The sequence below is a fragment of the Anomaloglossus baeobatrachus genome (genome assembly GCF_048569485.1).
Source record: "Anomaloglossus baeobatrachus isolate aAnoBae1 chromosome 7 unlocalized genomic scaffold, aAnoBae1.hap1 SUPER_7_unloc_2, whole genome shotgun sequence".
Classification (NCBI taxonomy): Eukaryota; Metazoa; Chordata; class Amphibia; order Anura; family Aromobatidae; genus Anomaloglossus; species Anomaloglossus baeobatrachus.
The window spans coordinates 968,511-973,457 of NW_027441816.1; the positions used below are offsets into that span (position 1 = coordinate 968,511).

Genomic DNA, 4,947 nt, shown 5'->3' on the forward strand with positions numbered 1-4,947 from the left:
TAGCAATATATTGTACTGTTATGTTGTACTATGTACTAATTACGTGTTTATATGGTTTTGTAACCCTTTATGATCTTAGATAACTTTATCCTTGATAAAGACCTAAAAACAAGTTCGAAACGTTGGATGAATTATCCTTTTGCACAAATAAAGAATTTTCAGCATTCTAAGAGTTCTTTTCTTACGTTATTGATCACTATAGTGTGCCAGAGCTATTTCTATTGAATTAACTCTTATTTTTTCTGAGCACCTGCTATATACACAGTGAGCCAGACATATTCAATTTTCATTCAGAAGGCAGAGGGAAGCCTTAGCAGCTGAGCCTATATCTTGGCTTGTGAGCATTAGAACAGGCCGGCGATTACAGGGTAACATGAAAAATGTCCAGCTTGCATTATGACTAGAACATGACAATATCCTTTTAAGTACTAACCTATGATGCGTTCCTAAGCAGTTGATGTTATATGTTCTACATTTCATTTTCTGCATACTTTACAAGTAGTAGAATTTGCTTTGATATAGGCAACTGGATTTTCACAATGAAAAGGCAAAGGATAACGCCCGAAAAAGACGCCATACATTATGTCAGTGCCATCACTGACAAACCTGGATTGACCATGAAATACATCAATCCCCTTAAAGGTGAGTTAAAACAAGTTTTAACTAAATTGCCTTAATATTGTCATGCATTAGAATGACTGTCTTAGGTAATGATAAATATTTTCTACAGGAAGAGGAGTGTTTGCTGAAACTGAAATCGAAAAAGGGAGTTTTGTTGCAGAATATCGAGGTGAGCTCACGTATGCACTTACGATGGTAGACAACTACTCGAGATTTATGGTTGTGGTACAAGTCAAAGATCTAATGGCCCATACTGCAGCGAAGGTCTTCCAAGCACACTTATGCAGACCTCATGGCTACTCAGAGAGAGTCCTCACAGATCAAGGCACTGCCTTTGAAGCGGAAATCTTCAAGGACTTCTGCAGCTTTTACCGATGCAGGAAGATGCGTACTACACCCTACCATGCTCAAACCAATGGTTATCAACCTGCTCAGGACTTTACCCCATATTCCAGATGTGGCCTTACAAGTGATTTATAGAGGGGTAACAATACGTTGGGATCATCGGATCTAATCTCCCTTTTTATACACCCTAAAATCTTGTTTGCGTTAGAATAAACAATAACATCATAAAGGTATAGCAGTACCGTTTCAAAGTTTCGGTGTCCCAAGCAGCATTCCATCAGCCTCTGGAAGGTTCCTGGCAAATTGCACAGCTCGAAGGGCATGCTTTTGAACTCGCAGAGACCCATCGGGGTGGCAAAGGCGGTCTTCTTCCGGTCTGCCTCAGCAACGGACACTTGCCAATAGTGACTAGTGAGATCAAGGGTAGAAAAATAATTTGCAGTTGTCAATGCAGCTAGCTATTCCTCAATACAGGGGAGTGGTGCTGTCCTTCTTCTTTAACAGGACCAACGGAGCTGCCCAGAGGCTACAACTGTCACGGATAACCCCAGCCTCCTTCATGTTGCTCAACATGTCCTTGGTACACTGGTAATGTGCAGGTAGATTTGGCTTATATCTCTCTTTGATGGGTGGGTGTGCACTTGTGGGGATGTAGTGTTTGACCCCTTTTATTTTTCAAAAGTCTAGCGGATGTTTGCTGAAGACTTGCTCGTATTCTTGCACTAGCCTGTAGACCCCCTTCTTGTGATGTGAAGGTGTGGAGTCAGTGCCTACGTGTAATTCCTTACACCACTCCTCTGGCTGACTTGGTGAGCTGTCACTGAATGGGTGGGCTGAAGCAATGGTGGATGCTGCTGTTTGGATAGCATGTGTATCTACTGAGAACAGCTTATCAATGGTGGCAAATCGGAGCAGCTTAATCTTTTGCTCTCCGCAGTTCAACACTCTCATGGGCACTCTTCCCTTCCATATTAATGAATAAAACTATGATGTAAATAGCATATAGATACCCCACAAATGCAGATAAAAGTAGGTTATGGGAAAAGGGGGAAGAGAGAAACAGGAAAATAGTGGAATAAAGTATAACTTCCAGGTGGGAGAGGAAATGGCAGCACAGCCAGTGGAGGTGAAGCAAGGGGAGCCTGCAACTAAAGAGTTGAGAGCGTTATCACATGGTGACTGAGCCTGATTGTAACGGGAGCATAGAGGTGCCGATCCTGTCTTACCTGCGTTGGTGTAGAAGTGGGTGTCCTGTGGTGGAGTCAGCTATGTGCAGTGGTGGCCGTGGGTTCTTTTATGTGCGACCGTAGTAATAGCTGTGCCCACTTCCTGTATGGGAGTGGAATGCAGTGAGGCTAATGGAACGCACGCCTGCGCATTTGTGTTTAACGTCGCGCATGTGCAGAACGGAGAAAAGGCTGCGCTCACTTCCTAATGAAAGGGAGTGAGACGCAGCTGGGAAGGGAAGGGAAAAGATTAGGGTTTGGGGATGATGAAAGGGCTTTCTACGGGCAAGGATGGCAAAGGGTGGCAGTGACGGAAAGTCAGGCAGATGGTCCTGTCCTGTCCTGTCCGTCCGTCTTTTTGTATCATGAATTGGAAAGACTGCAAGGGGGAGGGGAGGTGCTTGTGCCCAAAAGGAGGAGTTATTCAGATTCATTGCAGTGGGCGGCGGCTGCAAAAAGTACCATTCTCCTTGTTTTTGCTCGGCAAAACAGCCTTTTCAAGGGTTTGGCTTGGGTGACAAAATGTCTTCTGTAGGCGTGGGTTTGTCTCCCTCTCCCTAAGATGTGTCCGGTATAGGCCAGGGTGCCACTCAAGGCCGTAACCAATTCGGGTTATAGCTTCTCGGCCTTTTGGCTAAGATCAAGTGTAGTTTCGGAGGACGCTACCTTGGTCGGTACTGGAAGGTGCCTGGGATTGCACGTCTGCCGGCCTTGAGGGAGTGTGTGCGCCTTCTGGTGACACATAGCCCTCTTGTGCCTGGACGGTTCCCAGGCAACGGGAGGCGATCACCTTTGTTATTTTGAAGTCCTACTGGTAAACAGAAAAAAAAAAATTAAATCTGTTCTTATCAGTTTAATATCTGATACGTCCCCTCTCTAGGGACCATATATTAAATGGATTTTTAGAACAAGGAGATGGAAAAAATCTTGCTCTGTCCACTCCACGCATTGACCTGGTATTGCAGTACCTCCAGGACCGGTGCACCCCTTCTTAACCGAGTTTCCAAAAGCAGAACTCAATTCACCTGATTCAAATGAGCCTCATTAGTGAATTGAAAGAAAGCAAAAACTTTATATGCACCTCAATTTGGCCAATTCACTTTTCACACTTTCACCCTTTTTTTTTATCTTTCACACCTTTTACTTGCTTTATTGATGCAAAAGCTGTGCCAAATAGCAAACTCATCTCCACTCAACTTGACCAACTCTGCTATGTCCCGTGCAGTATCTTATTCTCAGTCTTATCTAGATCATTTGCAATTGAATAGAATAGATCCCTTTTGGACACATTGGATTCAGCTGCTGCAGTGACTGCAGGTGTTAGAAGATGCAGACTTGGCATCAGGTGCTGTCTATCAGATTCCACTCCAATTAAAGCTTCCATTGTTTTTCGGTGTTTTCTTTGAGCAATGATGATGTCTTTAGTGATCTGTTGGCTCCCTCTCCTGGAGGAAGAGTTTGCTTGCTCTTGGACTTTCAAAAAGAGAGGTCATGATAGACATTTAGCTTCTGAGCCCAATTGGGGACAGTCATGGGTGATGAATGTTTTGCAACCTGCTGCGAAGCCTGATACCGCAATATAAGGAACGTCAAATACTAAGAATGGGCGGCCTATGAAAGAATTAGTACTTTCATTAAGCATACTTAAACGGCTAATTGGGAATAGACAAACTGTAAAAAGCCCTCTGAGAAAGCCCCTCTCTATCCTTTGTCAGTAAGCTTTTCTGTAGTCTGCCTGTTGATGTATTTTCCGTTTGAACAGTGCACAACATGAAGTGACGGAACACTGGCTTGTCACAATGTCCCCCGCTGACATCACAATAGCGCTGCTGCCTAGAAAGCCAGCTGCGCAGCAGAAGTTGCTCTTTGGGTGGGATGGTGGGCTAATGTATCTATTCCTGCTTGGTGAGAGTTTGACATGATCTAGAGCAACGAGTTCCAGCGGCTAGCGGTTGATTATTGGCTGTAATGGGGCTTTCTGGCTGGTGCTAGCCTTTCTTCTTAGCACACAGGAACCACAATCCCTACACCATGCTTCGATGGATTCTCTCATCCCAGCCCAGTAAAACTACATATTTCACACAGTTATAGGCAGCCCATGGGCATTCACCTGGATTAAAACCCATAACAGCTCATAGACCAAACAATCAATCTACCACTGGACCAAAGACAGGAAGCTAAATCCACTGCCTGCGGTAACTAACTTAATCCTATAGGCTACTCACACAACAAACCCAAGAGAAAGGAAAAAAACATGGCTTCGATTATCCATCCAATGAAAACGCATAACCATTGTGAGCCATTGGACAATGCAATTGCACACATGGTGACATGGTGCACGGCCCAATGAATCAAGTCTGTACTTCATATTCACGGTTTAAGCCCTTGGGTTTTAATGTGTCCAGAGTACATATCCAGAAAGATTCCCTTTTTTTGTGCTAAGCACAAGTCAACAATACATTGTAAGCAGATTCTATTACCAGTCCCACACCATTTTGTGACGCATAATCACACAGTGGCCCAATTAAGATTCCAAGTCATCGAACATGTCCCAGCCATACGCAGAGGAGGCAATAGAATTAGGAAGCTCAAAGAAAGGGAATCTTTCTGGATATATACTCTGGGCACGTTGGAACCCAAGGGCTTAAACCATGAATATGAAGAACCGACTTGATTCATTGGGCCGTGCACATTTTTTCTAACGCCCGGTTCTTTTTCGTGTTCACACTATATATGGTTCCACTATGTATGGAGT

General features: G+C 44.1%; 1 pseudogene; it reads left to right on the forward strand.

The window, feature by feature from the left end:
• The first annotated feature begins 2,977 nt into the window (after positions 1-2,977).
• LOC142259391 (U2 spliceosomal RNA) lies at positions 2,978-3,182 on the forward strand (annotated as a pseudogene).
• Positions 3,183-4,947: the final 1,765 nt, after the last annotated feature.